The following is a 13729-nucleotide window of genomic DNA, read 5'->3' as shown; positions in this document are numbered from 1 at the left end:
TCACACACAGCCGGCACCAGACACGACAGTGGCTGGGGAGGATGGCTGAGTGGACGGGACAGCGCCACTCTATAGGCTGACACCGCAGGATCAGGAGTTCGAGGCCAACGGGCTCCAGACGGCAAGATCCTGGCCCAAAAACAAAGTCTAGAAACACAAAGCAAAAAGATTCTTTGTACTTATGACCCAGCCCGCAGCCCGAGCCCCGCGCGGAAACCTCCCGGGAGGCAGCGCCCGCGCGCACGCGCTTGGAGTTTGGAAACGTGAGGACCCGTGAGCGGGAACACGAGACGGGGCGAAGCTGCAGCCCCAGCCGCAGCCCCCAGACAAGGTGGGCACAGGGCCAGATCAGACGGGCTCCAACCTCCCCGCACAAGTGCCCTTCTCGAAAGAACTCCAGCAGAGGCCCCCAAGGGTGCTGAACCGGAGACGCCCTCCTCCCCTCTCCTGCAAGACGGGGTTCTTTGGGATCTGGATGTGATTCTGCTTTCTGCTGCACAATTGAACCCCATCTCTTTTACTATGAAAGTGCTTTCTCAGGTCTGGGAATGCTGGCGAGGTGTACTGGAGAGCATAACACCAGCCGCAGCCGTCAGGCAACCCAGCCGGGGAGGGAAAGCTGTCCAAAATGCCTTTGGGGATTGGGGCTGTGTTTGCTGGCTGTGGTTCTATGGGTGGAACAGAGGCCTGAAAGCGAAAGTGTTGCTTTGGGTTTGGAAGTTGCAGGGCGACGTTTCTAGAAAAGCCTGAACTGAATAAAGTCACTGTCTTCTTTGGTTACTTCATTTAGAAAATTGTAGCTGGTGACCAGTTTCTCACACTAGCTACTCAGGGCAATCCTGGCTACGTAGGAGGGTGAGAACTGGAGGATCATGTTCAAGGCCAGCCTGAGCAGAAAAGTTCACTAGTCTCCATCTCCAAAATAAACCAGCAAAAATCAGAACTGGAGGTGTGGTTCATATGGTAGAATACCAAGCACAAAACCCTGAGTTCAAACTCCAGATTCGAAGAAAGAAAGGGGGGGGGTTGAGTGAGGGAAGGAGAGAAAGAAGGGAAGGAAGGAAGGAAAGAAGGAAGGAAGGGAAATTACAATGAATGGAGAGTTTGATTCTCAGCCCATAAACTGTAGTATGTAAAGATTGTGGTACATCTAGTATTTTATATAATAATTCACACACACACACACACACACACACAGCTACTAATATACTGGGAGCAGTAAGAGTTGACCTTCATCCTTAGAGTTTTGAACCTGAGGAATTTACATTGTTCCAGGGAGTAGTTAAGAAAAAGGGATTACACACCCATTTGGTCCTCTGTCCTCAGAGAACATGGCAGAGTTATCTCCATTGTCCAGTTCTCGAGGGCTGCCATCCTTGTCTCTAGAGAGACAAAGAGTTATCATGGGATGGGACAGAGGTATCCACCGTCTCATTGGCTAAGACATGGCCTGTAGCCCTTCCACAACCTGGGGTCCTGCTGAGAAGCTGGTCGGTCACACGTCCCCTCTACCTCAGAACCCACTGATCATCCAGCCCAATACAATTCTGTGTGTGTGTGTGTGTGTGTGTGTGTGTGTGTGTGTGTGAGTGAGTGCGTGCATGCTAGTCCTGGGGCTAGGTGCTGTCTCTAAGCTTTGGAACTCAAGGCTAGCACTCTACCGCTTGAACCACAGCTCCACTTCCAGCTTTTGGTGCTTAATTGGAGATAAGTGTCTCACTGACACTGACTTTCCTGCCCGGGCTGTCTTTGAACCATGATCTTCATATCTCAGCCTCTTGAGTAGCTAGAATTACAGGCATGAGCCTGGTTGATCTCTTTTTATCATAGAGAAAATCTCTTTCATTGTATCTTCTTCAAGATCTACCCACAAGACCCCTTAGACCACCAACACATCTAAAGGCCACTCTGGGATAAGAAAGATAGGTAGAGACTGTGGTAAACTGAGTGCACATGCCTATGTGTGGCAGAGATCATGGGACTACCATATATTTGTGTTCCCACAATGCACGCAATAGAATCATCATCCTGAAGTGGCCACCCAGGCTGGTTTGGTATATCCCAGCAACCCCTGCTCCCTGGCAGCCATGTGTCTGGATTCCACCAATAGGATGTGAGCGGCTGGTAGGTTTGACACTTTCAAGCCAACATGGTGGAGACATCAATGTGTTCTTCCATGGCCTTTTTATTTTCCATTCTGAAAATGGCTGGTTGAAAACAGTAAGGTAGAAAATTTGAGTCTCCCAACGGCCCAACGGTCTTATGCCTCTGACATCTGAAAGGCTATGTTTTTCAGCAGCTGATGTTATTCTAATTGACCCACTGCTCTAAATCCAAGGAAAGTTCCAATTCAGCTGATTGCTGCCAGGTAGAAGAGAGATTGTGAGAACACATTTTGAAAGAAAAACCAGAACCCTGGGCTTTTATGTGAGGTCTCCCAATTATTACACAACTATAGACATAAGCTTCAGACAAGCACTGTACAGATCAATATTATGAGAGGTGCTGGATGGTTTATTTACAGGGTTAATGGTCACTGGCTTTCCTAAGAGCTCTAGTACAGTGCTTTGCATGCTAGTGCTCACATAGCAGCTTGTGCTGCTAACTGCTTAAAGAAAGGAAAGGAAAGGCGGGTTGCTGGTGGCTATCACCTGTAATTGTAGCTACTCAGGAGACTGAGATTTGAAGTTCAAAGCCACCCAGGCAGGAAAATCCATGAGACTCTTATCTCCAATTAACCACCAGAAAACCAAAAGTGGATCCGTGACTCAAAGTAGTAGAGCTCTAGCAAATGAGCTCAGGGACAGTGCCCAGGCCCTAAGTTCAAGCCTATTGACCAACAACAACAATCAATCAATAATAATAAAGGAAAGAAAGAAGGAGGGAGGGAAGTTAGGAAGGAAGGAAGGAAGGCAGGGAGGGAGGGAGGGAGGGAGGGAGGGAGGGAGGGAGGGAGGGAAGCAGAAAAGGAAAACCATTGGAGGAAATACAACTTATTCTCAAAGTATTATTCTGTCACCTTTGTCTACTGGGCAGCATAAATGTATGAAGACATCTAGACCAGGAAGCCCCTGCATTTCAGCGGGGGCCCTCCTCCTTCTAGAGTCTGGTTTAGATCTTAGAAAGGAGCTTCTTTATAAGATACATATCTTATTAAAAGGCAGGATTTTAATTTTCAAAAGCTATGATGCACTGATTATTAAACACTTAGTACACATGAGAAAGGTAGGCTCTCCTGCCCTTCTTCCGAGGTTTGTCTATCCAGGGAAGCGATGAACAAGCAGGGAGGGAAACTGATTTGGAGTGAAACCAGATTATTTCTGCTTCCCTTTCTGTAGCTGGAGACAGAGATTCAGTTTTGTCATCTATATTCCTGGAGAAAATGAGGGAGAAGAGACAAAGTAATCATAGTGTACTTAACAAAGAGAAACAAAAAGTCCAATTCTTTATATTCTATTACATGGTGTGTGTGTGTGTGTGTGGTGTGGTGTGTGTGTGTGTGTGTGTGTGTGTGTGTGTGTGTGTGTGTGTGGTGTGTGTGTGTGTGGTGTGTGGTATGTGTGCGTGTGTGTGTGTGTGTGTGTGTGTGTGTGTGTGTGTGTGTGTGTGCCAGTACTGAAGCTTGAATGCATAGCCTGAGTGCTGTCCCTTAGCCTTTTTGCTCAAGACTGGTGCTCTATCACTTTAATCACAACTCCACTTTGGCTTTTTTGCTGGCTAATTGGAGAAAAAAAAAGTCTCACAGACTTTCCTGCCCAGGCCGGCTTTGACCCGAGATCCTGATATCTCAGTATATCTCAGCCTCCTGAATAGGTAGAATTACAGGTGTGTGCCATTTTTATTCCAGCCCCTACAGACAAAACTTTCTCTCCTGCTCATGTTACTAAGATTACTTTATTTTTTTTACTAAGTTTACTATATTTTTTATTGTGACAAACCTACCTAACATAAAGTTTACCATGTTAACCTTATTTTTTTCCAGTAAAATTCAGTGGTATCAAGTTCCTTTACATTATTGTGTGACTGTCTCTACCATCCTTCTTCAGAACTTTTTTATCCACCCCTATCAAAACCATATCCACTAAACAATAACTCCCTATACCTCCTGCCTTCCCATTCTGCTGTGTGTCGGTGAGTTCACGGCCTAAGTGGAGTTACAGAACTTGTCCTTTTATGACTGGTTTGTTTTGCTTAGCATGGTATCTTCCAGGATTACCTGTTCTGCTTTATTTTTTTTAACCCATTGGTATAGAGAAGCATTGAGGGCAGATTCTATATAAATAAAGTACTTAATAACTGCTACCAATTTAAAAAATTGTCTACAGACCAATGGGGAAAATACACAGGGCCCGCCTCTTGCATGCTGAAATAAATAAATAAAAAGATCTTGATGTGGGACAAAGCATGGCTTTTTTAAACATGAGAGTCTACTTTTCTACTTTTTGTTATTTATCTATTTTTAAGATAGGGTCTGACCAAGTAGCTCAGGCTAGTCTCAAATTCCTAATCCTCCTACATCAGCCTAGTCTCAAATTTCTAATCCTCCTACATCAGCCTAGCATGTGTCTTGTTTAGAAAGGAGCTAACTCCTGGCCCTGCCTCTGTAGTGCAATGTTGACGCATCGGAATTCTCCACTCTAATCTACCATGTTGGCCGTGGATATTCACGTCTGGTGGATCAGCACAGGTCAGCAGAGCTACCTCACCTGAGGGCCCCACATGACAACAGGTCATAGAGCTCTTCTCTTTTGTAATCAGCTGGGCAAAGTCTACCAGCGCTTCTTACAGACAACCAGCCATCCCCCTTTGCTTTGGAAAGACTTTGCTGAGTTAATGATCTGCCTGTTGTTTCTATCTTTCCTTCTCTTTATGGAGCCAGAGAAAAGACTCAGGCAAAAGATGAAGGGAGGGCAAATCCCCACATGACGGGGCCTAAAAAAACAGCTGCTTCGTCCCCAATCAAGTCTCTATTCCAACGGACCCCAAGCACACCGCAGCGCAGGAAAACAGTGGCAGTTGTTGCATTGATTGCTTAAGTGTGGTACCGCAGGCAGCCCAGAGTAATTAAGAAAAGGAATAAGAATTAGAAGCTGCCAGGAGCAAGGGGCATTGTGGAGATGAGATCAGGGGAGGCAAGGTGGAGTGAGGCTGGAGGGCGGATGGGAAAGGCCGGCCACACGTGTGTGGCCCACTACCGTAGCGCTGTGAAATCAAGTGTTGACTTTGTGAGTGTGTATGCGTGTGCACACGTGCACGCTGAGGACTGAACTCAGGATGCTCATGGTTTCACTGAGCTTTTCCTCTCAAGACTGGTGCACTGTCACGTGAACCGCAGCTTCACTCCTGGGTTTTTGGTAGCTCATGGGAAATTAGAGTCTCACACATTTTTCTTCTCCAGCCGGCTTTGAACTGTGATCCTCAGATCTCAGCCTCCTGAGTAACTAGGATAATAAGCGTGAGCCACCAGCGCCCCATATCTTTTGAATGGTATAGCAATAGGCTCTGTGTGAAATACCATATGAAAATAAAAGCCGCTTCCCCTCACCTCCCTAACAAAACACCTCCAATCACACACATCCCAAGAGAACATCCATCCCCCTATGAAAACATGAAAATAAAATTTTAAAAACCCTACCCAAATTTAAACGATCATTCATCATCTCCATGCATTCAGATTTGAGCATTCAACTTGCATTTGCTTATTGAAACAAAGACAGTTCAAGTCTTCTGACATCAGAGACCAAAACAGATTTCATTATTAATAGCCTGCACTATTGATAAACTAGGTCCGGCCTCATTCAGCCATGTTCCAAGGGGGTTTTCCCTTTTTTTAATTCTCATATTGATCTGCTCCTACTCTTATCTCCATCTTGTCTACTTCCTGTTCACTAGGGCTGCTTCGCTGAGCTCCCATAATCTCATAGATTCCTGAGCTTGTGTTTTCGCATTTACTTCACTCTCTCAATATTCATTCATCCAAACAACCACCACAGCCCACTTCTCCAAACACACATCAAGCAGATCACACAACTCTACTGTTAAAGCACTCCGGTGGCATCCAAACACATGCGGAACACCCAGACTTCTCACAGACGCCCCCACCCCCCACCCTGCCCACCTCTTGGCTCAACCTTTAGCTAACTCTCTCATGATGTACCAGTCTCTGAAACATTTCCTCTTTATTGTCTTTATTACTTCATTCACACATAGATATTTGGTTCATATGTGTATCCACAGTATTAAGCGTATCAGGAACTTAATCGTTTTTAATTTTGTTTTGTTTTGCTTGTTGAGGCTTCAATTAAAGGCCTTATGCTCTTAGATTTTTTTTTCCTCAAGTCTGGTGCTGTATCACTTGAGCCACCTCTCCATATTTTTGCTGGTTGAGTAGAGGTAAGGGTCTCTTAGATTTATCTACCTCTTAGATTACCTACCCTGGTTGGCTTTGAATGAGGATCCTTAGATCTCAGCCTTCTTGAGTAGCTAGGATTACAGTGTGAGTCAACAGTGTGTGCTGATTATTATTTTTTTTTGGTTGGTCATGGGGCTTGAACTCTGGGCCTGAATGCTGTCCCTCAGCTCTTCAGCTTAAGATTAGCACTCTACCACTTGAGCCACAGAGCCACTTCCAGTTTTCTGAGTGGTTTATTGGAGATACAAATCACATAGACTTTCCTGCTTTCCTGCCCAGGCTGGCTTTGAAATGCAGTCCTTAGATCTTAGCCTCTTGAGTAGCTAGGATTACAGGCATGAGCCACTGGCGCTAGGCTGGTGAATATTTTTAAGTGAATATATAGACCAGGAAGGAGGAAATAACATTTTGAGGCAGCTAAGATTCAAACCAAAGGCTTTGTGCATGCCACCACTTAGCTATACCCACCGTCCTTTATTTTAATTTTATTTTGAATATGCTTTCAGTCTTTATTGCTGGGGAAAATTATGAGTTTTAATTATTTCTTCAGAATTTCTTATAGGGAACACTTAAAACTTAATAGTCATCTTATAAAAAAAGTTGGTTATGGTCAGATGCTCATGGCCCATGCCTATAATCCTAGCTACGCAGGAGGCTGAATCTGAAGCCAACCCAGACAGCAAAGTCTGTGACTACCAAAAAGCCAAAAGTGGAGCTGTGGCTGTAGTGGTAAAACATTAGCCTTGAGCACAAAGAAGGTCAGGGACAGCGCCCAGGCCCTGGGCTCAAGCCCTGGGACTGGCCACCCGCAAATAAAGCTGGTTATTTTTAAAAGCTCAAAGTGAGGATGGGGGTAAAACAGCCAGGATGCCCTGAGAGCGTGTGGTTCAGCTCTGGAGGCTCCAAGAGCTGGCGTCTGCAAGGCCTTTCCTTCCCGTAGGTTGAGTAGAAATAGCTCACTGGGTACTATTGGGCTTGCAGCCCTGTGGGGGATTCCCAAGGAATTTACTTCTATTCCACTGGCACTAGATCCAGACACCATTCTCTGAATTCGCATGACAAGCCAGCAATGCTCACAACGAAAGTCTAAAAGCCCTCATGGAATGGCTGAGCCCTGTGTGTCAGGAGAAGATGTAGAGAGGCCATGAAAGAGGCCATGGACGTTGGTTTCCCAAATTCACAGAGCTAGAGAGGGATCTTGGAATGTCACCTAGAATCATCTACCCACACGGTTGGGCAGCCAGCCTTTCCCAGCTTTGTCCTGAGGCAGTGGGGAGGAAAAACTACATTCCCTGTAAATCAGCACAAAGCCCTTCCCAGAGGAAGGGCCAAGGATTGGGGAGGAGGTTTGCAGAACTGAGTAGAATGAATGTTAAAAATTCACATTTGTACTGACTCCAGATAACACAGCATCTAAGTGTATCACCAAAAAGGGAACTCGTAGGTGATGAAGTCAAAGATCCAGAGTGTAGCTTAGTGGTAAAGTGCTTGCCTAACAGGTGCAAGGCCCTGGGTTCCATTCCTAGCACAACAGCAATAAATACAGATAGAGACATTCATTTGGGAGTTCTGGTGCCTATCTGTAATCCCAGCAGCATTTAGGAGGCTGAGACAGGAGAATCATGAGTTTGAGGCCAGCCTGGGCTACACAGCAAGGCCCTGTCTGAAAGCAAACACACAAACAAACAAATACAAAGAATGATTTGGTGTGCTCAGATCATTGGTGTTCTGCCCTCTGCTCTGTTTTCAAAAGTAAAGGTACTCATAACATCACTTAAATTCTCCCAAGGGGAGAAAGTGAGGGAAGGGGTGATATTGTCCAAAAAGAAATGTACTCTTTAGCTGACTTATGTAATTGTAACCCTTCTGCACATCAGCTTTATAATAAAAGTAATTATAAATAAATATATAAAATTATATATATATTCACACACACACACACACACACACACATTCACATCATGCACAGAAAGTGAAGGGTGTAGAAGGAATAGAAGGCGTGCCTGAGCATGGGCTCTGCCCAGTCTTGCCCTGCCAAAGGGTGTGCTACTCCCTTCATAAAATGCCACAACCATTCCATTAGCAGACAGAGCTTCTTCCCCATGACCGCCTCCGGTCTTGTCAGTTGCAGATTTAATCTACAATATCTTTTGCAAACTTGGCAAAGGTTTTCCTTTTTTTTGGTTTTTGGCAGTACTGAACTCACTCTTGCAAAGAAGGTGCTCTACCACCTGAACCACCCCCAACTCTTTTATGCTTGAACTGATGTTTGGATAGAGTCTTGTTCTTTTTGCCTGAGTCCAGGTCTTTTTACTTGGGTCTAGCCCTAGACTAGAATCCGCCTACCTTTGGCATCTATATAGCTGGGATAATAGCGGTATACCACACACCTGGATTGTTCGTTGCAATGGAGTCTCCCTAACTGTTTTCCCAGGCTGCTGATCCTTCTACCAATGCCTTTAGAGCAGCTGGGCCCTTTCTATTTTGCCCTATAGACCGCTGGCTTATTTTCATTCCAAGCTAATTCTTGTCTCTTCTTGTCTTTCCTCACCAGGTTAGGTGTTGACAGTTGTTGTAGTGTTGAATCTTTCTTCAATTGTTGAGTTCTGTGGGGAAATACTTATTCTAATGGCAATGGCTAACAGGAGAAGCTATTTGGTTTACACGAATCATTTGATTTGTCTTCCTTTCCTTTCCCTGCTTCCTGGCTGCTGCAGAGTGAGCCGCTTTGCTCAACCCTGCCTTTACAGCAGGACGCTCTGCCTCGCCGCAGGCCCACAAACAACAGCGCCTTCAACCATGGACTGAAAATTCTGACATCAGGAACCAAAATTAATTCTTCTTCCCTTCGGGTATTTTGTTGTTGTTTTGTTTTTTCAGTTGTGGGGCTTGAACTCAGGGTCTGGGCGCTGTCCCTGAGCTCTTTTGCTCAAAGCTAGTGTTCTACCATTTTGAGCCATAGAACCACTTGTAGTTTTCTGGTGGTTCACTGGAGTTAAGAGTCTCAAAGACTTTCCTGCCCTGGCTGGCTCTGAACCATGATCTTGAGATCTCAGCTTCCTGAGTACCTAGCATTATAGACGTGAGCCTCCAGCACCTGGCTCCCTCAGGTTTTTTTCACAACAACAACAACAACACACATGCAAAACAGAAAATAATTCTCTTACTATTTTCTTCTCATAGGGACTCCTTGCACCAGGTTTAGGGGGCCTGTGTCCATTTCCCCGAGCTGTATCTCTACACTAGTGCAATAGAAAGTGACAGAAAGTTGATTTCTCTTCCAACTAAGGCAGAAGAGAAATTAATCCATTCTCAGAACCTAGAATGAAACATCAGGGTAGGTGAACAAGGGTAAGCTTCACCAGGCACAAACTCAACAAAAAATAATCCACATACTATGAGGTACACATCTGTGAGTATCTTGCTTCTGTCTTCACATTACTTCAGTGGTTCATTCTCTTCAAGCATCTCACCGTGGCCAGGGATTGGACCATCTCTGTCATTAGAGAAGAGACTCTTCGTCTCTTCTTCAGAGATTCTTCTTTGAGTCTCGGGATTCTATCATACCTGAACATCTCTAATTTCAAAATGATATTGCCACGAATAACTTCTTTCATACGTACACCTGTGTTCTCGTCTGTAATAGCAGTACTGACACTTGACATGCAACTGACTATTTGATGGTTTAAATGAACAAATTTAGAGTAAGCATTTAACTGAAAAAGAAAAGAAAGAAAAGACTTTCAAAGGACTCCAGTGCGTTTGGGTCGCACACGTGTTTCTGTGCCCAGAGTCTGGAGCAACGGAGGTGGCAGCACCCAATGTACCATAGTGCTGAAGGGAGGTAGAATGGGCTTGACCCCCTCCCCCCGCAAAAAAGGGAGACGAAGCATTGAGGGCTGGAAAGACAAACACTGTGTGTCCACTTCACCCTCCTTTACCCATCTGTGTCCTGTGACCTCGCCTCGACTTCTGTCAACACATTGCTGACGTGCATTGCATCCTGGGCGCCTCATTTCACTACCCACATGGGAAAACGCTTGGAATGAGGCATCAGCCCACTGAAGCTCTTGTTTCCACAGAACATCAATGATTAACGTTTTATCTCAGCCCTGGGTATGAGGTGAGACAGCAAAGGCAAAAGGTTATTTTCGTTTTTTTGCTGGTCTTGAACTCAGGACCTCATGGTTGCTCCGTTTGCTTGCTCAGGAGGTGCTGTACAGTTTGAGCCCCGCCTAGGGCCCAGATTTTGCTGGCGATTTTGGAATTAGAATCTTTCCCATTTTTCTGCTCAAGCTGGCTTTGAACTGCCTTCCCTCTGGACTCAGCCTCCTGAGTAGCTGAGAGGATCCGTGTAAGTCCCAAATACCCAGCTAAGAAACGTATTTTAAAATCACTGAACCTCTACGGTTCTGAATTGCAACTCACCTCCCTTGTGGCTGAATTCTGAAGATCTACACCCTTGGGATAGTCACCACAGAAGAACATTATGACTATTTTAGGGCTTCAGCAAAAATGCACCTCGTTCCTGACCTGCCCCACCTGCCATTTCAGATTGAACTTTCGAGATTTAGTAGGTTATTTAATGTATTTATTTGTTTTTATCTTTCTGACTTGGATAGCTTACTTTCTGTAAGAAAACTATAGAATTGTTTCTTCAGCAGAAATCTCAATGATTCTTCAGCTCTATGTACGAATTTCTTTGTCACAGATATTTCAGCTTGGGATTCCAGCATCTTCCTTGGTTCCTGAGAGTGACCATTCTACTTCTGTATTTGTAAGTTTGACTACTATCCCCAATAAGTAGAACTAAAAGTTATCATTTGGTGACTCGCTTCTTTTGCTTAGCATATGGTTCTCCAGATCCACACACATAATATGTACCCGTACATTTTCTTCCTTCCTTCCTTCTTTCCCTCTTTCTCCCGTTCCCTCCTTTCCTTCCTTCCTTTCTTCCTTTTGCCAACCCAGGCAAGAAAGTCCATGCGACTCTTACCTCCAATGAATCATCAAAAATCTAGAAGTGGAGCTGTGGCTCAAGTGGTAGAACACTGTCCTTGAATTAAAAAAAAAAGCTCAGGGACCAAACCCAGGCCCCGAATGCAAGCTCCAGTACCAGTGTGTGCACGCACGCACGCACGCACGCACGCACACACACACACACACACACACACACACACACACAAAGATTTTGAAATTTTTCTTGTAGAAGTCCTTCATTTACTCCAGTCAAAATGGCCATCATCAAGAACAGGAATGATATGAAAGAACCCTAATATAGTGTTGGTGGGATATAAATTAGTGTAACGTGTATGGAAGTCAGTATGCAATGAATGCAGCCTGTATGGAAGTCATTATGGTGATCACAGAAGGAAGGAAGGAAGGAAGGAAGGAAGGAAGGAAGGAAGGAAGGAAGGAAGGAAGAAAAGGAGGGAGGGAGGGAGGGAGGAAGGAAGGAAAAAGTGCAGGAAGGAAGGAAGGAAGGAAGGAAGGAAGGAAGGAAGGAAGGAAGGAAGGAAGGAAGGACGAAGCTATTCTATGATCCAGCAATACTACTCCTGGGCATTTAACTAAAAGATTACAGGTCAGGATACAATAGAGGCACCTGCACACGCATATTCATTGCTACACTACTTTCAATAGCAAATTATGGAAATAGCCAAGATGTCCTATCACCAATGAGTCAAGAAAATGAGATGATGTGTACAATAGAACTTTACTCACCCATCAAGAACCTGAAAAAATTATGTTGCTTTAAGTAAACCAAGCACAGAAAGAAAGAGCACATGGTTTCTCTTACAGGTGGAAGTTAGACCTAATAATCAGATATGATAACACATGGAGACCGTAGCAGATAGACATGATCTAACTGAAAAGTATGGTATACATAGGGTGGACTTCCATGGTGTAACCCCTTTGAACTTAAAAATAAAGAATACCAGGAAGCTGAAACATGTCACTTGAAATATTGGGGTGCAGACGAATGGGGGACAAATATAGATGTAATACTAAATATAAGTAATAAACATGGAACTAAGAAACGTGAGTGGGTAGGCAGGGTTGGGTGCCTTTATGCTTAGTTTAGGAGTATCTCTGGTCTGGTCTGGCATACAACGAGGGCTGTCCATCCCTGTGCAACTAATACAAAGTTTGAGTTTGATATAAAGAAACAGAGCTGTTTAGCAAATTGATTTTAATGCTTTCAAGTTCTTTCATTTAAGATCCTTAAATATAATGATCCAAGATTCTGTGGAAGCTTGCTTGCTCTCTTTCTCTTTCGTTGCTTTTCTTCCTTCCTTCCTTCCTTTCTCCCTCCCTCCCTCTCCTTCCTTTCTTCCATTCTCTTTCTTTCTTTCTCTTTCTTTCTTTTCTTTCTTCCTTTTTCTTTCCCTTCCTTCCTTCCTTCCTTCCTTCCTTCCTTCCTTCCTTCCTTCCTTCCTTCCTTCCTTCCTTCCTTCCTTCCTTCCTCTCTCTCCCTCTTTTTCTTCTTGTTTTTAGAGAAAAGCTTCCTCTATATGTTAGGGATTTTTGAGGACCACCTTTCTAAACCATTAAACAAAGTAGTCGTCCTGAGCTGCTCTGAATTAAAGTTAATAATTATTTTGCTTACGGGAGTTTTTTTTCCTTTTAAAACTCACATTGGTTTAAACTGTACAAATTGTACTGAGAACATAGGCTGAGCCCTTCCACATCTAAGATACGATCTTGTGGCCCTGGGGGCAGCCGGGCGTGGCCAATGCACGCCTTAAATCAAGGCAGAGGCAGAGACTTGCTGCCGTCTTCCAACTATTTCATCAAACTGAGTTTGAAAATTATGATTCAGTGTTGGCCTTCAGTGTTGTAAGTTCTCAAAAGGAGCCTCTACAGAAAATTTCCATAAAATTCTTAAGTACAGTTTGTGAGACAGACTCCAGCCGGCTGCCAGTTGCAGTATTTTTTTTTTTTTCAGGATGGACAGCAGGTGTTTGAAACCTTCTGCCACTGATTTCCCGGTGGGACAGGACCTGTCAGTGGACTGTGAATCAGGGAGTTTCAGCAGGCTAGATCAGATACCAGAGGGAGTCACTAGCAGTACATTAAGTGGTGCGTGATAGCTTTCCCATCCATTATGCACACACACAGGTAGGAGGGGAACAGGACAATGATCTCTTAGTTTGTGGGAAACACAAGTTTTACTGTGGGTGCGATTCATAGACATTTGAATCCACTGTGTTGGCCGCACGTATGCTCTGGGTTCCCAGCCCTGAAAGGAGGTTCATAATGAAGCTCATTTGTACTCAGTAGACAAGGACATGGGAGGACACTCTGAGAGGAACG

Source organism: Dipodomys merriami, unplaced genomic scaffold, assembly GCF_024711535.1.
Source record: "Dipodomys merriami isolate MVZ:Mamm:240054 unplaced genomic scaffold, mDipMer1.0.p SCAF_26, whole genome shotgun sequence".
Classification (NCBI taxonomy): Eukaryota; Metazoa; Chordata; class Mammalia; order Rodentia; family Heteromyidae; genus Dipodomys; species Dipodomys merriami.
Note: the sequence above shows the minus strand (reverse complement) of the source record.